A 23,993-nucleotide genomic window follows, 5' to 3' on the forward strand; every position below is an offset into this window, starting at 1 on the left:
GATGGATTTTTAGTGTAACCTGTGTACCATCAATTTAACTCATTTTGAAATCTTTCTCAAACCTCTCACTCCTTGAACTTGTCTTCCACTTAGTGTTACTGTTACCTTTCTTTTACGGACATGAATTACAGGTATTTCCTAAAGTTCCATCCATAGTTACTGTCTCCTTTTATACATTCTTTTTCATAAGCTCAACTTCCTTCCATTTTAACCTACTTCAAACCCACCTTTAAACCACAATTTGAGCCCTGACTTCTCTTACCGTATTTTTTAATTCCTTTCTTGACTCTGTCCTTCCACAGCAGATTCACAAGCTCAAGTGCCTGGCCAACAATGTGAATGAGTAAAAGCAGGGTAAGGAAAAATATTTTTCTACACTAAGAAAAACAAGAGAGGAAGTGGAGTGGCCACTGACATAGGCTCCAGGGTCAGGAAGACAGTATTGGGCACAGTGGAGAGCATAAGACTGCAGGCCCCATGCAGGCTGTGTGGCTGCCGCCATTGTTACTGTTCAGGAATATGGGCGCAAAGTGACCAGGGCTCCCAGCTTTTCAAGAAAAGCTGTAAATCATGACTTGCATATTAAATAACTGAACTTTAAAGGAAGGGCAGGATTTTTTGTAAAACACTGCATGGGCCAAAGAAAATATGCCTATGGACCAATTTTAATTTACAAGCTCTTAGTTTATAACTTCATCCTGTAAAGACACTTTAAATTTTGTATGCTATCATCAAATATTCCTGTGTCTCCCGTTTCTCTCTCTCTCTCTCTCTCTCTCTCTCTCTCTCTCTCTCTCTCTCTCTCTCTCTCTCTCTCTCTGTTTTGTTCATTTACTGGGAGAACCATCCACCCAGTTAGTTAAGCTAACACCTTCCAAATCTTCACTGACACCTTCTTACCCTAACTTTTTAATGTTGGAGCAAGATCTAGGTCAGGGAAAAAACTCTTTTTTTTATGAATGAAAGAAGATTTGAACATGCTTCTAAGAAGAAGGGAAGAGGTCAGGAGGGAGGATGATGGGCAGAGCCCAGTGTGTGTCCTGGGGATGGCGTCCGGGACATAGAATCGAGCTGCAGACCTCCATGACCTGATGTGCATCGACTCTTCCTACTTTTATTTCCCAGTAATCTTGTTTTAACCCCAGATAATTATTTTTTCTTTTTGGTGGATGTCATATTTCCTTGACTTTCTTGGGAAATAGAATTTATTATTCTTTTGTCGTTGTTGTTTTCCCATATTAATTATTTTTTCTTAGGCATTCTTGAATTTGATACTTTTTTTTTCATGTTGTTGCTTTTCCTAGGATAGATACTGATGTGCAGGGGAGGTAAAACTTTTTCTCTACCCTCTTAGGGTCTCTGACTGGGTCTGAGAAGTCAGTTGACATAGGTTACAGGAGAAAAGCCTGTAATTTTTTTTTTCACATGTATTTGGGAGTTTTCACAGGAAAATGAAGACACAGAAAACCTAAGTATTTATATATTAGGTTGAACAAAGACTGGTCATTGTGAAAAAACAGCTAAAATACATGGGGAGGCTGAAGGAAGATAATAGGGTTATTTTTAAAGGGTTTGTTTGTACAGATTTTTCTCAGCCTCCACTCCCGGTCTCTGGTGAGCAGAGTGTTCTTTTCCTCCAGGTGCAGGGAGGACATTTCTCACGTGGGAGTTTTATCTCCTGTTTTCTGGAAGGAAAGGGAGGTCACACTGCCTTGTATGCACCTGTTGTTTTTTAAGTGCAGTTAATTCAAAATAGTGTGCCAAATCCAAATGTTTTGGGGTGTCCTAAACCTCTTTGATTTTTTTCATTACAGATTTATTTGTAGCAAATGATAGAACCAAAAGGTAGAACTCACTGTTATAGAGATTCTCTTCACCTGGTAGTGCCTCTGGGCTCTGATTTATAGGAGCCCTGACAGGTAGGCAGTCCATATTGGGTAGGGTGGAGTTTCCCATAAGGTATGTAGGTTACTTGTTTTCTGAATATAAGTAAACTGTAGTTACAAGTTACTCAGAACTTTGGTCAGCTTCTCTAGTCCCAAGGATCACTGTGGTGTTTCTCATGGTTTATAATCTGGGGGTAGTGCCACCCATAACTTCTCACAGAGAGAAAGACCGATGTAGGTGTCACGTTCTTTAGTTGCCTGATTCATCATCCAAGGCGTGCTTCTTCCTCCAGAACCTGCTGACTCTGTTTAGAGTTTTTCCTACATTCTGCTAGGAAGTATGTTTTGGATACCCATCCTCTTCTAAGGAGTTACTGGTCTTTCAGATCTGTTGAGTTTTGTCTTCAATCTGTACGCTTTCTATTTCTCAGAATTTCTCACTGCCGTGGTCTGCTGATGTCATCTATACTGGGATTGCCTTTACTTCTGTTAATTTATTAGTATTTTTATATTTGTTATTAAAATTAGTTGTGGTAGAAGAAGCGGGAAAAAGGAAAAATCGTGGAGTATTAACAGTTTTGACTCAGAAATCTTTTCTTTCTGTACATCTTACCTTTTCTATTTCTGCTCATGCTATTTCCCTTAGTCCCCTCTCCTTGTGTATAGATCTCAAATAAAATTTTGCCATTTACTTTTGATACATCTGTGACATTGCTCGTAAGATTTTTTGGCTTTGGAATGGGAAATGCTATTAGGGAAGCAGATAGCTCAGTAGCTGAGTATTATAGCCTAGCCAAGTTAACATACAAAACTACCCATCACACCTACTATATCCTTAACAAATGTAGAAAGATATTATGTGATTGGTTACATATTGTATTAGTAGATTTTAGGCCATAGGTGCTTATGCGATCAAGCATTCAATTGAATATTCATGCTCCAAGTCGTTAACAGCCATTCTTTTTTCATGACAGAAGAGCATGTATGCTGATGGTGAGGTCTGTGCATGTTTATCCAACTTGTCTTCGAAGGCTGTTCTCCCCATTTTGAGTAAATATATGATAGTTATGATTTAGCCTGTTTCCGTCATGCTTATTTTTAGTGAAAAGATCTGTATATTGGCTGAATTTCAAAAATTTCATAAAGAACCTGGTTGTTTAGAATTCAGGCCAAATGCACAGTTGTTACTGTAGAGAGGAAAGCAAACATTGCCTTCTCATTATTTAGTGTGCTCTGGAGGAAAGAATGGAGAATTCGTATGGTAAAATTGTGGCTTAATAAATTCAGTGACTGTTAGACTGATAAACTTTGTACATACTCTTAAGAATAAAAACTAATGGTTCCCTCTCACGTATCTTTAGTGTATTCCATTGCAGTTCATTTCTTCTGTTAACCTGTATAATTGCTTCTTACATGAGTAAAGATTGTTGCCTCTGCTTAAAATAGAAATCTGTTCTTTGGACTCCCAAATTGCTCTTTTTAAAATAGTACTGTTAGAAAGCAAACAAAATGAATTAGAGCTGAATCAGCTAGAACTGTCGCTTGATGTCTCTGTGTAATTTACCATCTGTTTTAAAGTTTCCGTACATACTCCCACTCATATAAAATATGGACCATAATATTCTAAATTCTGAACACTATTTTATAACATTTAAAATCAGGAAAAGAGATTGTATCTTTAATGTTAAATTTAAATACATAGCTTATGATTTTCCCAGTTGCTAAAATTTGTTACCTCATGTGGTGTGAAGAACCTTTCACTTTGGGAATGGTTAGCAGGCTCCTGAGAGCGCTTTACCGTGACCGTGGCCAATTCAGCTCAGCAAATGGTGACACAGTACTGATCGCTGCCAGAGGGTCATGGATACGACTCCGAGCAGTTCTGCTCAGGAGAGTATATTGTTTTATTTTTAATATAATTATATTGATTCGAAAAGTTTTTTAGTTTTTTTGGGGGGAGAAAGTTAACACTTCTAATATATTTTTTTAAATGAATCCATAATCTAATTGGTATGAATCTAAGAGAAACAATCTCATCTGTTGTGGTAGCCAACTAACAAAATAACAGATTTTTTGGATCTTTTCTTGAAATACTTTTTTTTTCTTTTGAAAAGCCATAATGTGGGTGATGCCTTGTCAAGTGTTTTAATTATACTTTGGGAATTTAAGTCTTATCTTCTTTAAATAACTAGCGAGATCCACAGTTTGTTTTGTTTTACCTGGTGTTTGGTGCTCAATATTGTGTTCAAAGCTACAAGGAATCGTGTCATTATTCTCTTGGAGGACTTCATTGTCTGTGTCCTGGAAACATCCGTAATAGGAAGCACAAACCTGTGGGAAACTTTTTAATAACTATTAATTGGTATTGAATCTACCTTCAGTGATCATGTAGCCTAATTTTAAAAGATTTTTGTTTATAACTGATTTTCCGCATTTTGTTTTTCTATTCTCCTGTTGGATTTTGGGTTGTTTGCAATTTTCTATGGCTATGAACAATTGTATTCGGCTCGGGGTGACAGATCTGGTGACCATAAACTTAGGAGTGGAATTTCTGCCTAGTAAGGTGTGCCCATGCTTGATGGTTTTCAAAGGGAGGGTACCAGCATACAGCCCCAGCCAGAGTCTGACCTGTGTGTTGCTCCACATCTTTGCCGCACACTTGACCACTTGACATCGTCTGACTTTTTAAGCTTAGCCAAGGTGGTAGGTGTGTGAAGGTGCTTTTTATTTATATGTTTATCATTACTAAAGCATCATTCTTGTATTTAAGGACCTTCTGAATTTCCTTTTCTTTTTGTAACTTTTGTCCATTTTTTTCTTGGGTTGTCATTCATATAAATTTATAAGAGATATGTTCTAGGTACTTATATTTTGTTGGTTATATGTTTTATGATTTGTGTGTGTGTTTTTAATGACCTCTTTTAGTGAACAGAACTTCTTTATTTTAAAATAAAGTGTATTTATTTTATTTTTCCTTTTTGAGTTGTTAGCATATTCTGAGCCATAAAATATACTTTTATCAGTATAGACTTATGGATATTTGTTTTATCCTAGGGGTTCTAATCTAGTAATGTAATTATATTATTGCTCCAGTTGTCTCAGATTTGGCCCCTTCCAGTTGCTTCCGGTGTCCTTTGATAAGTCCTCATCTTTTCTGAGCACTTCCTTACTTTCTCTACCAGAAGATGTGCCAGGTTCATCTGATACTTTCCCTGCTCCAGCTTTGAGCTAGACATTTCTCCAAGTTGTCCTTGTTCTTTTTATTACAAGATCGTGTTTAGAAATAAATATCTGGGTGCTGGTTGTATTTGTTGCTACTGGGATGTTATTACCCCCAGGTTCTTTTACAGGATAGAGCTAGGAAATATGTATGTATACACATACCTGCACCTCTGTATAACTATCTGTCATCTGTAGAAATATGTAGTAAAAACCTTGATATCTCTGATTCAAGTCCAGCACCATAGAGTTCATTCTAGCCTTTTCTCTTTGTTTCGTCTCTAACCTCAGAGTTGAGATACTGGTTTCCAATGTGGTTAGATTAGTTCTTTTCTCCTGTGTTCCCTTAAGTGTGCTTGTGTTGTACGTTTATAACACAGTTCATTTGTTACTGATTGTGTTTCATTTTGAGTTAACACCATATACTGGTTGATTTCAACTATTTACTTTTTAAATTTTGTGACACATTCCCATGGCTATAAGTATCAAAACTACACAAGAAGATGTATTTGGAGAGCTGTCACTCCCTCTCTGTTCCTTGTGTTCCGTTCTCATTCATCAGTTCCTACCCCAATGGCTCCATAATGCCTGTAAGAGAAAATTCAAACAGTGTAATTGACAAGTCTCACCCATCATCTCAGTCTTAGCTTGTCCATGTACACCATGTTCTGATTTCTTTATTATTCCTCAGACATGACTGCTATATTCGTGCCTCTGTGCCTTTGCACATTCTGTCTCTCTGCCTGGAATGATGTTCTGTTTCCTCTTACTTTACCCATTTTTATTTATTCAAAACCTGTTTCAGCTCTTACCCACTATGACTTCCTTTCCTTATCCTCTCCGCTCCACGTGCATTTCACTTCTCCTACATTTAATAATTCTCCTGTTAATTCTTTGCTGCACAGTCCTTGTGAATGTTGTGTAACTTTTATGACATTTAATTTAAATTATTGATGCATAGGTGTGCCAGCTGTATTAAAACTGTGAGCTCCTTAAAGGCAGAAGATTTATTTTTGCATTTCAAGCATCGGATTCAGTTTCTTGTACATATCAGTTATGCGGTAAATGTAGAAGAGCGAATGGATTCTATTCTCTTCACTTACTTTTTTTTTTTTTTTAATTATTCATGATATAAGCTCATAGTAAGAGAATGTGAATTCTTATAATGTGATGCCCCTGGATCTTGTTGTCCCTGGCATTTTTGTATTCTCTGCCTCTCCTGATATATTCTGGTCACAACTCTGGTAATTTAATGACTTCTGTGATCCCTGGGAAATTACAATATCTAATTAATTTTTATACACAGTATAGAAGGACAAGATGACATCGAGGTATAGAATGGTTTAAAATACGCACGCCTAGAAAGTCAAGATTATTTTATCTGTCGGGTTTGCTTCCTTATTTGAAAAGCCGAAATTTCCTGTCCTCTTAATCTGTTAGATTGGAAGAAATTGTTATACTGGAAACAAATTCCTTCAATAGTCTTTTAAGAACCCTAGTCAGCTTTTAAAATGTCATTATTTTTGTCCAAAAGGCAAGTTCAGTGACCTTCCAAATTGTGTTTCTAAGCCGCTTATGTTACTTTCATTCTGTATAGATTATTCAGCAGATTATGTGAAAATGTAGGGGCTTATTTCCACCAGCCTCTTCATCCACCATCTGTTACTTTCCTCTCTCCCTCTGTATTGCATTCTCCTCCTGACACTCCTGTGTTTTCCATCTAATCATAGCTCATTCTCCAGATTCCTGCCTGGGACTCAGAACAGAGGTTCAGTTGCAATACAGATATCATACTAAATAAAGGGAGGCTTCAAGACGGTGCTTTGTGAGAACACAAGGCTTGCTGGTGCATCAGAGTGTTTGATGTCCAGGGAGAGTGAGCTATGAGAAAGCACCCACTTATAGTCTTTATTAATTTTTATTTATTAATTAAATAAATGAATGCTTTTATTAATTAAATGCTTTATTAATTTTTTTACTTTTTTATTCAAATGTAACCCTTATAAAAAGGTAAGTGAATCATAAGTAAACACTTTGATGAATTTTTCAAATTGAACGTAATCACGAAACCACCGTTCAAACCAGGGAATATCCAATATTACTAGTCACCAAGATTCCCCCTTGCACCCCCTCCCGGTCTCTCCTACCCCTTACACTCAAAAGGTTACTACTATCCTGACTTATGGAGTTTATCTGTTTTCAAACTTTATGAAATGGAATCATACCGTATGTTCTCTCCTGTATCTGGCTTCTTTGTCTCAACATTATGTTTGCGAGACTTGTATGTACTCTTGCATTAGTTATGGCTCATTTATATTCATTACTGTATAGCAGGCAAACTGCAGCCTGTGGGCTGGCTGCCTGTTTTTGTATATAAGGTTTTATTGGAACACAGCCGCACCCACTCATTTACATATTGTCTGTGGCAGAGTTGACTGGTTGCAAAAGGGCACAGAGACCATCTGGCCTGCAAAGCCAAAAATATTTACTACCTGGCCCTTTACAGAAAAAGCTGACTGACCTCTGCTGTATAGTATTCCATCATGTGGCTACTCCACAGTTTATTCGTTACCGAGTTTGGCTATTACAATGAATGCTTCTTTGACAATTGTTGTATGTGTCTTTGAGACCTGTGTATCTGTATGTGCGTTCCTGGTAGGCATTTCCCAGGCGTAGAATTCCTGGACCACAGTGTATGTTCACGCTCTGTTTCGTTAGATATTGCCGAACACTTTTCCAGTTAATACTCCCACCAGCGGTGTATGAGAGCTGAAGTACTCCACGCCCTAAGACCTGGTGGTGTCAGATTTTTACTTTTAGCCATGTTGATCAGTAAGTAACCTTATCTCACTGTGGGTTTAATTTGTATTCCCATGGTAATGAATGAGGTTGAGCACTTTTTGATATGCTTTATTCCGAATGATACATGTATTGCAAATATCTTCTTCCATTCTGAAACTTGTACTTTTATTATTTTCATGGTGTTTTTATTTTTATAATCTTGACGGGGATCAAGGTATGCCACCCCCAGAAGAGGCCACTTTAGCATAAGGATTATTTTGAGCTGAAGGAAATTGAGAAATAGCAGTCATAGGAAAAGCTGTCTGCATGAGTTCCCTTTGTAAAGGGGCACCCGTCTCCCTTGATAGGAAGAGAACAATTCTTACCACCAGAGACGATGGAACAAGTTGTACAGTCTTTATCATGTTTCCTTGTCATCTTCTCCCATTTATCATCCTTTGGAGCCCAAATCCCTTTTTCCTTTGTTTAGTCACTTCACTATTTATTGCCCTTTATTAAAATGGTATATAAGCCCCTGCGTCTAACTGCCTTTTTGGGTTTTCACTTCTTTTCTGTGACATCCCCAAGCATGTCAAAAGACTAACACCAATAAAGAAACATACACCCTTTTTTTCTGTTTTATCTTTGCCAGTTTAATTTTCAGGCCTCCAAGAACTAAACCTGAGAGGGTAGAGGAGAAGTTTTTTGCCTCCCCTACAAACTAATTGCCAGCAACATTGTTGAATCTTCACTGAGGAAAGTGAAATGAGACGTGGTGTTTGTAGATACGGGGACAGTAGCTATCCCCAGCCTCGTCAAGGCACACCATCCCTGGGTATCACGGATTTAAGTCCTTCTTAGTTAAAGAGTGTGATTTGCCATATTGTTGTTTGTTCTGGGGTCTGAGTAGAGACAACACTCTTTAACTTTTCAGTATTAAAAGCCATTCCAGTGTCTTAGAGTCCCCAATTCTATAAGTATTTCTTTAGCATTCCATGGTCTGCTGAATATTCAAAGGTTTTATTAAAATGCAGTATCAAATATTTAATCAGATATGTATATATATATTTTTTGAGAACTATTTCCTCAGATCTCTGAGTTTAGAAATTGAACCTGATTTATCTAATTTGACGATACATCAAATTGAATAGAGTAGATATCCGTTGTAAAGGGTAGACTACATGATTTTTGAGCTACATTTAATAATTCTGTTACTGTTTCAGTTTTATAAATAGTGTCCGAGGACAGTATTACTTAATTAAGATGTATTTTGTTTGTTTTACTCCTTTTGGTGATCTAGACACAGACAATTTGAACTTGAAAGTATTTAGAGATACTATAACATTATAGATGTCTCCAATGTCTAGTTTAAGTGCAGCCGCTTACTTTTAAAAAGGCTGGTTTCCCTCTTTCAGAAAAGAAATAAAACTTTTGCAACTTTTATTTCAGTGAAATTTCTTGTGTACTTAGCTATTTTTCTATTTTTTCAACTATTTTCTATTTTTTTAAACTTTTTTCTAGGTTACACATTATTACTGTGGATGCTAATTGTCTGAATTTCTGAAGCCATGGCACGAGAATATAGTAAGTACTACAGCATGACCTTCCTATGACCTACTTGCTTTAAAATGTGTTGACTTTCTGTCTTTAGATTTCTGATTGGAGCGGTAGAACAAAGTTTATATAAAAACAAAGTTTTTAAAATTTTGATCCCTCAAAGGGATCAGTTCATTTGATCATCTGCTTTTTGAATCTATAGCTTTCTATAGAAATACATGATTATAATGATTAGTTTCTTCCTCTGACAGACAGTCTTGCTCAGGTTATTTCTGTAAATACCAGCAGAATGGGTATTAGGTTTGGAGCCATATTGTGCATTCAGTTGATCCCTATGTTATGGAGTTGAGGAACTAACCGTAGCTACAGGGTGGGCCCTGGTCAGGGGCATTCTCATCCCTGCTTTGTTCACATTTGACTCATCACGGACAAAGCATCCTGCTAATGCTAGGCATTACCTGGCCAGAGGGATGATTTCACGCGTGGTCCAGTAATTTTCTTCTAGCCTATGAGACTCCAGGATAGATTTGCCAGGAGCTTCTGGCAGAAGTCTTCTAATAAACAGGGCTACAGGAAGAGCCTGCCTCTCTTGTTGTTCTTCTGGATGTTGTTTCGTGCCAGTGTGAGGTCTGGTGTGCAGCTTGAGCAAGAAGCCACACAGAGCGGAGGACAGAGAAGCCAGCCCTGAAGCCTGTCTCTCCTGCAGAAGTCTCAGCTTTCGAGCCAATACATTTTCTTTTTGTTTAAGCCAATTTGTGTTGGGAGCCAAAACATCCCAAGTGATTCACTTAATCTCCATTTTATTTTTAGTAATCCATTAGTTTCTCCCTAGGGGATGTGGGAGTAATTGCAAAGCAAGGCAAAATAATAACGTTAAATTAAACTGGCAGGGTGTGTTAGTGTTGACTGGCACCCTCTTCACTCTTAATAGTTAACAGGTAGTGATTTAGTGAAGACCGAAGAACAAAATATATTGCTTTCGGATCCTCCCTCATCCTCTGCCCGAAGGTTTTGCCTTTTACTCAGCCCACTTGGGCTGGGAATGCTGGAAATGTTCTTGGAGAACTGGCCTGAAAACTGTCCCCTTGTATAGGTGTGTTTGGCAATGTGGACCTGTTCTTAGAACAGTCTCTACCAAAACTTCTAATTCCTTTTCAAAAATTAGTATGAATACTCTAAATACGGTAACTATATAAGGAATAATGTAACGAATATCTGTATGCACCCTCTCATAACACACTAGAGAAATCGAATGTTTACCAACCCAGGGTAAGGCCCACTAACCGCAGTGGCTTTCTCTGCCTCTGAGAAACCACTGTCGGGGTTTTGCTCTTTATTCTCCTTGTGCATTTGTTTGTCCTTTTACCACACATGTGTAGTATGATTTTTGCATGCTTTTTTACTTTAGGGAAATGTAGATACTATATGTATTTGTTTAAAATCTCAAAGGCATTTAGAATAAATTCAGGGTCATGGAAAGAGGCTATGGATTTGTTCTCAGATACTTGTCCAAAGATTGATTTCTAGGCATCCTAGTGATCTATAGTAAATGTGTTAGATTTTAAATGGTTGATGAGTTTAATCAACATGCCGACAGCCTTTTATCTTATCTTCTGGAGTCTGGTGCTTGGTCTGCTGCTGAGTTCGCTTTTTTGTACTTGATTCTGCACTCCCGTGCAGCTTTGGCACATGCAAAAACACTTTTAGATCAACTATGCCATCAATGGGCTCTTTAGAATGCGTTGGTTACTTTTTCATTTAAATAACTCTGTTCATCCTGTGGTCAGTATGTATGCTTTTGGCAAACTTAGGTAAATCTATGCATTTTTCCACACTCTGACAATTAATCGTCACATCTACAACATTTACTTCTGCGCTTTCTAAAATTGTCACTTGTCAGTTTGTTCTTTGTACTGGTAGCAGCAGTTGTAAAAGCATCCAGTCCTGTGAATAGACTGTGAAATGTGGTACCTGGAAACATAGTACTGTGGGCGGGGCGAGTAATTTTACTTCTGTCCTTCTAAATTCTTCTGTGTGGACTAATATATTAACACGAGGCAGATTAACAGAAGAAAACGACCAAATTTATTATGTTTGCACATATGGGAGTTCCACACAGACGTGAAACCTGAGGACACACCAGGCAGTTAGGGTTTATATGCTGTGTTGAGCCAAGGAGCGTGTTGGCGGTGGGTTGTGACTTCAGAGGTCAGGAAGGCAGTTCACATTGAGATAGAAAATAAGTATTTGGTAAGTGTTCGCTGGGCCATCTTTAACAACTGGACACAGAGAAAACTGGGATGAAAAAGGTCTTGCTAGTTTCCTCTCTGTCAATCACACACTAATTCACATTAAACTACAGTTCTCTGCGATGATATTTTTCTTCCTGAAGCAGGTCCTCTATCTAAACTCTTTTAGGCAGTTAGTGGAGAAGTCAAAGTTTCTTTCTGTGTCTTTTGCTTCTTAAAAATAACCAGCTTAAAATGATCGATATCCCAAAAGGCATATTTTCAGATGGCAAACTCTGCCCCTCTCTTAGTATCTCAGTCGCTGGTGAATCTCAGAAATCTTTGCTGTGTTGTTATTTCCTTTTGTGCTCCAATGTGAGCCTTGGAGATCATTTTTTATTATTCTTGTCTGAAATGCATCTTAGGGCATTTAACGTCTGCATTCAAAAAACTCATTCTTTTGTTCTTGGAGAATTCCTATTACCCCTTGTGCTTGTTTGGCATGTTGTTGGAACTGGGAACCAAATAGTCATTTCTATTCAGAGATTAATAATTTCTTCAATGGGGAATATAATTATTTATAAAGTGTCAGAGAAAGATTTATGACAATCAAAAAAGATTTTTTTCAAGGTGTTATCTTTGTTTACATCTTTAACATGTGAACAAACAGTAAACTCAAAAGACATTTTCCCCTTTAATTCATATATATTGTATCCATGTTACAGGAAGGAAAACAATAATATCTTTTGTTGAAATCAAATTTAGGTTTTTGTGCCTCGTTCACGCATTTTCTTTGGTTGTCGTTAAGAGAATGGATTCTTTTAATTTTATTTAAATGGAACTAGGTTTTTTCCTCCTCATTGTGGACCAAGGATCTTAAATTAAAATGTTGCCAACGTTATAAGATTATAGCTACCAAGTGAAAACACCCCATCAGTAAGGACCCTTGGAAAGAGCTACAAAATCTCTCTCATTGGGAGACAAACAGCATTCCAGAGAGTATGCCATTTTGTACATCCGGCCAGATACAGACACAAGAAATTTCAAGAAAGTTCAGCTGTCATCCTGTAATGTGTTTTATATCCATTTTCTTGTTTTAAAAACTTTAGTGTTATAGGTGCTTTTAAAGAGGAAAATCCTATTGAAAATTTTTTTCTGAAAAATCAGTTCATTGAACTGATATTTTTGTTTCTTGTGGAATGGTGTCTTCTCATTTATTTTTTATATAAAAGGATTTGTAGACTTGGCTTGTTTTTATACCTCAAATGAAATGGTGCCTCTGTGGGGGATGGCCCACTGGGCTGAGGGAGCTCGTAGACAGTGACTCAGATCTGTAATTAGGTCCTGCTCTCCGCACCCTTGTTGACTTGAAAGCACTGGCCGTAGACCATTTAGTCTGGGAAAGCAATACATGAATCATCTAAATTGGCACAAATTATCTGGAATGCTGTTAAATGTTTTCTACTCTCCATCCCGATTGAGGGAATTAGGAAGGGAGGCTTGTTCTTTGAGTTTGAAAGTATCCTAGAGGCAAATATACATTTGTGAAAGCAAATGTCTTCCTGAGGTGGAATGAAAAGCAGTAGAAAATCTGACATTTGTAAGCAGTTCCGATTTTGTGAGTCTGTGTTAGAACGTTCTTCCACTCTGTATCTTTTTCTTTGTGAACAAGGTGGGGACCTGTTTCCTGTCTTCCAGCTCCAGTTCATTTTCCCACCATGTCTCTCAGACAGGGAAATCCAGAGGGCTGTCTTGCTGCCTGGAGCTTCAGTTTAACCCCACAGCACAATTGAGGTAGAAGGAAATTCTAGAAGTTAATATTGTATCCATTTTGCTTCCTCTGACTTGTTCCACTCATCAAGTATTTCTCATATTTAGGACGGAATTTTGATATCCTTTCCTTTCCTTTCTCAAAATGATGAGTCAGCAGACTTACGGAGATCTAGTCAGCACCTGGCAACGAAGTGGGTGAAAGTCTTTTTTTTTTTTCTTTACTAAATAATAAGTTGACTTTTCAGTTCATTTTGTAGCAAAAATTTAAAATAATCATGTTCATTTTGAAGTGGAGGACACTTATAGGTCATTTAGGAATAAATATACATGAGGATTATTCTTAGCTCAGAAACAAAATTTTTAATTAGTATTTTTTTCTTTTAGGGTTTCTCTGATGCTGCATGAAGGGTACTGCCTAGCACTTATTATCTTACTGTTTTTGCTCTAAAGAGAAAAAGACAAGCAGATTTATCCAATTCATAGCAAAAAGACGAAATTTTCAACTTGTAATGTGAGTTGACTTTTTAATACGTGGATACATGTGTATTTTCATATTGGAATATATGTGAGTAGGCATGTCAGATGAATGCATCTTTTGACAGGAAGTAGGAGAAAGCCATAGCTCACTGTGTAATTTTGTGTTTTGCAGGCAGGCGTAACTGCTGTTCTGTGTCTGTGGGTAGATGTGCACAAGCATGTGAATTAAGTTGTCTTCATTCATTGCTGTTTATTAGACATTATCATGTTCATTTTGGCGTTGTTGAAAATCAGTTGGTCAGATTATAAAATTATTAGTAGTACATCTGCCGAGTTAAGTTGAAAGATTTTAGAGTGAGTTTCTAAGAAACTGACTGGTCAAGTATTTTATATCAGTGAATACCCTTGATAAAATTTTATATTATGTTGTTAGTTAAGCTCTTTCCCTGATATAAATCACAAAGACCTTCGTACTAATGATTTAGGCCGTGGTTATAAAGAGTTCCTGTTCCTAAGAACTGTGATCTGTTTGTCATGAGGACTTATTTAGTACCCAATTAACCTTTCACTTAAGCTCTTTTTGCAATTAAGAGCTGAGAGACCCTGCTTCAGTTCCAAATACAAATCACCCAATGTTATATCCTTAGTTTGCTTATTGTGTAAATAATTGGGTCATTAGCCAACACTTAAACAGGGGTGTGAAAGGCTTACCTTTAGAGGAAATTTAATGTCACTTTATGGCTCCTGGATGACTTTGTATAAATTATTTTTCTGTGGCAGTCGATATCTCTTGTTAATGGATACAGTGATTGTAAGACCTCAGTTAAGAATTCCGAAGTTCTTAATGAGTGTAAAAATATCTGAAGGAGTTTCATGTTTGATTCTGTCTTATCCTTCAGTAGCAGATGCCTTCTAACTGGAAATGAAATCTCAATTTTTTGAATGAATGCTAATCCTGATGAAAGCTTCCCACCTTTATTTAAAAAAAAAAAAAAAAAGACAACTTTCTTCTTAAATCAATGAAGTAGAAGTTAGTCTGGTCTGTAGAGTTAGGCACTTCCTCTGTAATCTGGAAGGCTCTGCAAAACAAGGTGTGAAGATAGACCAGCTGTCTCTATTTTTGTGTGAATATTTGGCCCCATCCATAAAATTTGATGATGTCCCCATTGTTATTACATAGTGGCCTCATTTTAAAGATGGAAACAACAGTGTATGTATATCCATTCACTCTGCAAGAGTATAGAGCTCATTAGTTTACAGTTTCAGCCAACGTCCAGCATTCATTGTTGCTGTAATTTGATCCTTTAGTTGTATTTTGCTGATCCTTTGGGATAACATCCGTTCAGTTTACTGGTTTGAAACATCAAGAAAATCTCATTTTAACACACTGTCCTCCAGCAAATTAAAAAAAAAATAATAACGTATAAAAACAATATGTACTTGTGAAAATGTATGAAAGCAGATAAACATAAAGATGAAAAATGAAAATTATCTATAATTTTACTATCCAGAGTAGTTGTTATTAATGTTGGCTAATGTGTTATCACAGAACACAGAGCACACCATTTACAAAAATCCTCACACCAATTATTAATAAAGGACTGAAGGTGATAGCAGCCAGAAATTCTTCAATAGTTATATATGGTATGTGTTAAAGTTAATATCTTCTAAATTGCAAGTATTTATTTCTATAGGTAGTGACCATTTCATCATAGGATAAGGAGAGAGCCTCTTTAAAGAGAAGCTGGACTCTGGCCTTTTTTCATTAACTTTTATTTCTAGTGATTTCTAGGCAGAGATTTTCTTGTGTAAGATGTGTTTCTCTATGTAGGTGTGAGGATTGTTTTTAAGTGAAGGAGCTTAAATAAGCTGCTTTATAGGAAGAGTAGAAAAATAATATAGTTTTAAAAGAAATGTCTTCTGTTCCCAGGACAGAAAGATAGAGAACAGTCAAGTGAACCAAAGGCTGCACATGGTACTTTTCAAGGGATGATTGAAGGACAGAGTCCCTACTGGATTGTTTTTTTTAATATGGTGTATCTGTCCGCAGCCATGTGACGCGCCTCCCCTCTCAGCTCTTCCTGGGGCTGGAGCAGCTCCGCGTAACCTAATGTGCAACACTGCAGAACTTAGGGAATTCTGCCTTAACTTAGATCTTTGATTATTTCATTTCATGTTGCAGTTTATAATAACTTGGGTATAATAACTTGAGTTATTGTTTGGTTTTCAAATCATCACACTACAGAGACTCAAGTAAGCAACAAACATTCCCTTGGATCTGAAAGTACTTGTTCTCTGTGATGTTTTGATAGTTTCTGAGCATTCGTGGGCCTCGGTCTCTGAGGCTCAAAATAACTTGGTGTGCCACAGCCCTCTTAGCTTCCAGTGGGCTTCTTTTAAGTGTCTCCCCTTAGCAGAGGCATTCTTCCTGAGCAGTGATGCACTTCAACCAGTTGGCCAGTAATGACCCCCACAGTCTCTTGTTCCGAAGCCATTGTGGTGTAAACAGAGCAAATGATGAGAACTTTGTCCTTTGTCCTCCCTTCCAAGTAAAGATTTAGTGTCAAAGTTGTTTTGAAGGAAGTCTGCATTTTGTGGTATCACTCAGTTTTGGCGCTATGTTAGTTTAGATTTCAGCCTGGAATTCTTTGGGAAACTCCACCCCTGGAAGAAAGTGAGGATTTTTAAAAGAACGTGTGTAAGCAGCCGTTAATGTAAGAACGTAGCACTGCCTTTGAAGATTCTTTAGCCATACAGCAGCAGCTTGCCAGAGTTCACTTTTGCGACAGTAATCCCCTCCATGGAGAGACTGATTTGAATGACATTAGACAAATATTGCCAAGTTTTGGATTATTTTATAAGTTTGTATTATTGTATTGAGTGTTAGGAAACACTCCAACTTTGATTCATTGGTGTCATAATATGTTTTTAGTTTTAAGCATCAAATTGAGAGAGCTTAGTATTTAAATGGTTTACGAAAGCAAATTTTTAATTTGTTTACAAAATATTGTCACTAATATATAGTATTCTATCTCTCCTGTAGTTTTACTAATGGGTACCTTCATGGGTTTTAGATTTTGCATAATCAAGCTGAATAGCTCGTAACCCTTGTCTTTTTATCTACAATGTCACGGTTTGTATTAGTTGGTTTTCTTGCTTAGTACTCAGATTTATTGCAGTGAACTATTCACAGCTAGAAATAAACTTATTTATTTGCTACTTGGACTCTTACCAAGTTAGGACACAGTCAGTGGGTTACTGAGTCTGTGAAGTTTACTATTCAGAGGCAAAGACATTTAGACAGGTTTTTTTGTGTTAGATAAGAATCCAGTGTAATCTGTTTTTGGAAAGGATTTGGGTAAGTTATTTTCAACTGGTCTCCTAATCCTCATTCTTGTTCTTTCAAAGTGGGCTATCTCCACCCCTTCTATTTTTCTCTGTTTTTGATGAGAGAAAGAGAAAGGAGATGTGTGTTTGACTTTGTTCTAAGTTGGGGTTGGAACGAAATCAAGTTCAGATAAAGAATGAAGCGGTGGACCTGATCTGAGAAAAAAATTAGAGAAAAAGAGTAGAAGTGAGAAATTTGTGGTCTACTTTGTGGTAGAAAATAAAACACCAGAGAGAAATTGCTAACTACTATTACTCCTTTAACTGTTTTTGTTGTTGGTTTTGTCGACCTGTATCACACCAGGTAGCTACCATTTCCTGGCCAGGATCTGAGGGCAGTTTTTGAGCAATAGCCAACTTGTCAGTGATTTTTCTTTTTATAGTAGATGCTCAGTTTATAGAAAGTTTGACTGTTTTGCTGACTCGTTAACTACGTGCAGGAAAAAGAAAACAGGCTCATTCTTTCCTTAAAATAGCCATTCTGATTTTCTACCAGATGAATTCATCCTTCAATAATTCTATGAGGAAGCTATGAAATAAGTTGAGTACTTTTTTTTTAAAAACCGAATCATCTTCCCTACCCCTTGTACACTAGGATCTCTGTTTCGCTAGAGGTGTAAGAAGTATGAGAAATTATTTTCTAAGTTTCACAACAAGAGGGTACACTGTTGTTTAGTTCCCAAGTGATTTCCAGCCAGCCTTACATTAGATTTTTGTGACCCATCGGTCTTCTGTAAATTGGTTGAAATAAAATATTGTCCTGAATTTTTGCTATTCTTTGGGATTCTTGGAGTCCCCTAGACTGATATGAAACCACAGCTCTAGTCAACACTGCCTTAGGGACAGTCCTTTCACCTGGTACATGGATGTCATCAGCAAGGAAGGCAGTGATGTGTCACGTCTGGTAGTGGGTGTTCTGGACACTCGAGCATTTCTCTGCCTTCTCTAGTTTGCTACTTCAGATCTCTCTGTCCTTGTGATTAGGTCTCAACTTCATTGTCATGTTCACTTTCTTCCTTTTGTCATAAAATAGAGACAGTGTCATGGTGCTCTTTGGAGTTTATGTCTATTTTCTGGTATTTCTGGATATAAAAGAGCAAAGTAAGCCCATTCCTATAAGTTTGAATGCTTGAAAGCAAAACAAAACAAGCAAACAAAAACAAAAAGGAAAGAAAGAAAGAAAAGCAAAAGTCTGGCTTCTTAAGTAGTTGCCTACTTTCTTTTTCTGACTCCCCTTTATCGGGCATGTTCACTGAATGCAGTCTTGGGGTGTTGCTTTCAAATAGGGAGAACACTGTGGTCCTCAGAATAGCGTTATAGTTAACTTTCTCATCACGAGAGAAGATACAGTTATTTTGATTTTGTTAGTTTGTTTCCTCCAAGGACAGAGGGCTGCTTTGCTTTTCCTGCTACCTTTATCAGGCCATGGTGCTGGGATGCTCCTGCCGTCCTGTGCGGGGTTGGCCCATATTCCCAAACGAGATGATGAACACAAAAATGCTCGCCAGTAAACTTTAAAGTGTCATAAATGAGAGAGGGAATTGTCATTGCTGTTATTCTCTGCTTGAGTGGGTGACTGTAAATATTCTGTTTAGTTCATGACCTCCATCTGAGTACCGGGGGGTTTTTGAGAATCCTGTTTCCAGGGAAGAGCTTTATCTTGATTAGGCCAGCTTTTAATGCTTGGACCTTTTGAAGAAGAAACCAATTTGTAGCATATATTGCATTAAATGAGTTGTTGCTATTTCATAACATTTACAACTAAGGAAGTCACTGTCCTTTATGTATGGCAGTAAATTTCTATTGGCAATGACCATGGAGTTCCTGGCCACATGAAAATAACTGGCTTTTGCAATTACTGTTTCAGAGTCTTAATCTCACTTCTTATTCAGTGAGAGGACTGTTTCTCTGGCAGACTTGTAGTATTTTATATAAAATACTGCTTTTGAGGGGTGATTTAACTCTGCCCTCAGTCTTTTCGATTTGTACGGATCGATGTGATCAGAGAGACGTGTGTCCTGGACTGCAGAAAGTATAACTTGCAAGGAGACTTGAGAGGAGGGAATAACGTTTCCTTCTCCTCTCTCCCAGAGTAATTAGACAACAGAACTGTTGTCAAGCCCCCAAGCCCCTGTGGGTGAAGAGGTAGATGCTGCTTCTGCTGCAGATATTATCGGAGTGGGCGCCTCATTCAGAGGGACGGTGCCGTGCCACATTTGGAAGCAGGCCTGACCCTCCTTCTGCGCTCCCAGCAGCACCTCGCCAATGCCCTTTGCATTTCATCATCAGCCTGAGCTGACTCTAAGGGGGAGCTCCAAAAAGACCGTATCGGGCAGGCTTGGCATTCTTTGTCACTGTCCGACAGTTTACATTGACAAGCCTCTTGGAGTTGTGTCGGAACACTAATTGCTCGTTGTCAGCAGCTTGTTCTGCTCAGGGGAAGAGATCGGCTGATTACTGCGTGTGTTGCTGAGACTGCCTGACCAGAGGGACATTGCTGAGCTCACGCTGTCTGTCCTTTCCTTTCCAATATATACCGAAGTCATTTTCTGTGCAAGGCTGTGATCAGGCTGACTCAGAATTTGTTTTAAGGAACTTTCAGATTTTGTAAAGTACAGTATGATAGCTGGGGCTGACAAAAAATTTATCCGTTAATCGTGGAAGTGACGTGTTCTCTAAGAAGGATACGGTAGTGATGAAAACACTGATTCACCCAGATGAAAACATTTTAATTCTTGTTAGGCTAGAGTTCTTCAGAAGAGAGATAGTATTCGAACTTAACAGTTATTAGGCATCTTAAATTGGCCGAAATTAGGGTAAAATCATGTTTTCAACGAGTACTCAGATGTGCAGAGAAAAGGAAGTTGTAGCTTCCAGAGCAGGCAGACTGTTCGTGCTGCAGGGAAGGTGGTTAGTGTCTGATCTCCACCTCTAGAGAGTGTGCTGCCTGTGAGGCGGATGAGCTCCTTTATTGGACCACTTATTAAATGTTAAGTTCCACCTGTTGGTGAGTGAAGTACCCTAGAGAGCATGTTCCATATTTAGAATGTTTGGCTAATTTAAGGATTCTTATGTTTATTAGTCTGTGACATCTCCATTTGAAGGATAAATAAAGGCCCAAAGGCATAATGATTTGTTAAAAGTAGCAAAATAAGTCATTTAAAAAGCAGGAAACAGATGGGCCCTTGCATGCTTTCTATAAAAGTTAATCCCTGTTGACACCATGCATACATCATTCAAAAGAGAGATTCTAGTCTTTTGCCAGATATTCTCTCATTTATTTTAGGCTGGTATTATAGCCACTGCACAGTAATACCTCAAGGTTCTTCTGTCAGGACATTTGCCATTGGATGGCACTAAGGAAGTACAAGACACTTAAGAATCAGTAGTAATTGATTATTAGGTTTAGGAGAAGGAGTCAAACACCACTTTATGGCAAGTCCATGGATCTAACCTGGGGAGCAGCGGTCCCCAACCTTTTTGGCACCAGTGACTGGTGCTTCTGTGAGAATCTAATGTCTGATGGTCTGAGGTGGAGCTGAGGCGGTGATGCTGGGGAGCGGCTGGGGAGCGGCTGCAAATACAGATGAAGCTTCGCTTGCTGGTCCACCACTCACCTCCTGCTGTGCGACCTGGTTGCTAACAGGCCACCAGCCAGTACTGGTTTGCGCCCTGGGGATTGGGGACCTTTGTACTAGATAATAAACCTCCTTCCAGCACCCCAGCTCCTGCATTTCCTCTGTTCTCCACACCGAGCTCTATGCTTTGCGATAGCCACTCTTTTCCGCAGTTAACCTCTCTGTCCTGTCTGTCTTGTGGCCCACTTGCCTTCTCTAGATATTAATCCTCTAGTCACGTTATGCCTTTCTCTCCTCCCCTCATCTCCTCATGTTTTTCTTTGCCTATAAACATCCTTCAGCTCCCTTTCTCTCTCCAGCACAAATCTTCTCACTCAACCCCACCCTCAGATCCCTGTCATTCTTATTTCCAGTGTGGGGAAATCAAGAAGTGGGGCACAAGGGAGGGTTACCCTATTACTCTTTTTATAACCTTTAATCTTTCTGCTTAAAGGTTGGTTTTGTTTTTTGTTTTTGTTTGTTTTTGAGATATACATGCAATAAAATGCACAGATCTTAAGTGTTCTTAAGATTTGTTTCTAGTTACTGGCTGTTATGAATAAGGCTGCTATAACCGTTCTTATTAAAGTCATTTTGTGGACATGTATTTTCATTTCTCATGGGTAAATAAATACCTAGGACTAGAAATGTTGGATCACAGAGTAGATGTATGTTTTACTGTATAAGAAACTTCCAAACTGTTTTCCAAAATGGTTATGCCATTTAATTTAAGAGTTTCCAGTTGCTCCACATTTTTACTAGCATTTGGTGTTAGAGGGGTTTTTGTTTGTTTGTTTGTTTGTTTGTTTGTTTTTACTTTTTTAGCCACTCTGGCAGGGTGAGTGTGAAACAATGTCTCATTGTGATTTTAATTTGCTTTTTCCTGTTAACTAATGATTCGGGGCATCTTTTCTTTTGCTTATTGGTCATTCATATATCTTTATTTGCAATGTCTTTTAAGTTGTGAGTTGTTGTTGAATTATCTTCTTATTGTTAATTTGTAAGATTTCAAATATGTATTAAAACATACATTTAAATAATAAATGTATGTACACACATTTAATGATGTCTTTTGAGCAGAAAGTTTAATTTTAAGTCCGATTTATAATTTTTCATGGTTAGTGCTTTACTGTGTATTATCTAAGAAATCTTTGCCTATTCAATATAGGGAATATATTTTCCTATATTTACTTACTTAAAGATGCTTTAGGATTTTATCCTTTATGCTGAAGTTGATAACCTATTCTTAAGTTTTTTATATATGAAATAACTGTCATATATGTAACTGTCGAAGTTTTTTTTTTATATGTGTATCTAGTACTACTTGTTTAAAGGACTTTTCCTATTGAACTGAGTTGGCGTCTTGATTGAAATCAGTGGCCAGTATGTGAGTGTTTCCGTTTGTGGGCTCCTTTCTGGTCCATTGCTCTAGTGTTTTTGTGCCAGTTACCCATGGTCTTGAGTACTATAGCTTTATAAATTTCGAAGTCAAAGAATGAAGTCTTCTAGCTTTGTAGTTTTTCATGATTGTTTTGACTAATATGGATCCTTTGCATTTTCTTATAAATTTTAGAATCAACTCATCAATCTTTACTTCCCCCATAAAAGTCTGCTAGATTTTGACTGACATTTCATTGAACCTATTTTTCAACTTGTATGGATGGACATTTTGATAATACTGAGTCTTCCCCACAAGCCTCTATGCTTAATTTCTCTCAGCAGTATTTTATAGCTTTCAATATCTTTCATTAGACTTGTTAGATTTTTACATTCTTTTAAATAGTAGTATTTTAAAATTTCATTTTCAGTTCAAATGCTAAGTTTAGAGACAGACGATTGCTTTTTGTACATTGACCTGCAAAACTTCTAAATTCACTCGCTAGTTCTACTGTTGTGCGTATGTGTTTTACAGGGCTGTTGACATACATCGTCATGATAGATGTCTATGCATAATATAGTTTTACTTCTCCCTTTCTCATTATTATAGCTTTTTAAATTTCCTGCCTTTGTTGAACTAGCTAGAACTTTCAATATAAGGCTAACTAGAAATGGTGAGAATGGCATCCTCGACTTATTCATGATCTTAGGAAAAAAGTATTCAGTGTTTCCCTATTGTTTATACCTAACTTTTTTATACTATGGCTTCTGCCCTTGAAGTCCTGGAACTCTTTGATCTTCTAATTTTCAAGTACACAGTTCTCCATATTCTTGGGCTTTCCTTTGCTTGTGATATTACTGTATTAACCTCATTCTTTTCTGTTTTCTGCCTCATTTCCTAAAGAATGGTTCATTTTTTTCTTCATGGCTTTACCTCTAAGAAAATAACTTCTTTTACTAGCTTTTCTTTTTCTCATTTTCTTATTCTTATATCAAATATTCATGGAACAGGAACTGCGTGACTGACTGTGCCAGTGTCTGAAGCTATACACGTTAATGAGACCTGGTCTCTGTCCCCAAAGAGCTTACCACAAAGCATGGAAAGTGCTTTGAAAGAACAGATGGGTCCTTGGACTTGCCTGGAAGGGACAAACATCCCACTTGGTCCGTGGTCAGAGAGATGGCCTGCTAGAGGGGACGACAGTGCTGCCTCTTCCTCTTCGTGTGCACTCACCCAGGAATAGGGTCTGGCCCTCCTTCATTCCTCTGTATGTGATCACACCCGTTCTCAGTTGTGTTCCTGCCATCTCCGTGGGCAGAGTTTCCAAATCCAGCTAGAAGCATAGTAGTCAGCATTATACTGTGGTCCTTAGTGCTCTGTGCCCTATGTAGTTTGGAGTAAAAAGCTCCTCTAATAGCTCCTTAACACTTGATGGTAGTAACTTGTTTATCGTGAATAAATGAACTCATTGAAAACTTCTGGGTTTTTTTGTTCATATGTATCTTGTATTTCATTACCAAATGGAATTTTTATTAATTTCGAAAGATTTCGGAGTGTGTTAAGTTTCCAGGATAATTTTTTGTTGAAGTATTCCTGTGGGGGCCCCTTTCTCTCCGAGCTGTCGGACAGTGGGGTGGCATGGCTCTTTGGCTTGTGTCTTGGCAGACTCTCTCCATCTGTGGATAGTAAA

General features: G+C 37.8%; 1 protein-coding gene across 16 annotated transcripts in view; it reads left to right on the top strand.

Moving 5' to 3' along the window:
* The window catches only part of SIPA1L1 (signal induced proliferation associated 1 like 1), a 317,068-nt gene that overhangs the window by 136,350 nt on the left and 156,725 nt on the right, over positions 1–23,993 (top strand). For 13 of the 16 annotated variants that reach the window (XM_016118662.2, XM_016118665.2, XM_016118659.2 and 10 more), the window contains one exon: positions 9,408–9,470. The exons of 1 other annotated variant lie outside the window; for it this stretch is intronic. The gene's annotated coding sequence lies outside the window, so the exon portion shown is untranslated. Of the gene's footprint in view, positions 1–9,407; positions 9,471–13,828; positions 13,956–23,993 lie in introns of all 16 variants that reach the window. 2 more of the 16 variants (XM_036238982.1, XM_036238985.1) reach the window with 1 other exon arrangement.

This window comes from Rousettus aegyptiacus, unplaced genomic scaffold (assembly GCF_014176215.1).
Source record: "Rousettus aegyptiacus isolate mRouAeg1 unplaced genomic scaffold, mRouAeg1.p scaffold_m13_p_3, whole genome shotgun sequence".
In the NCBI taxonomy this organism is placed as follows: Eukaryota; Metazoa; Chordata; class Mammalia; order Chiroptera; family Pteropodidae; genus Rousettus; species Rousettus aegyptiacus.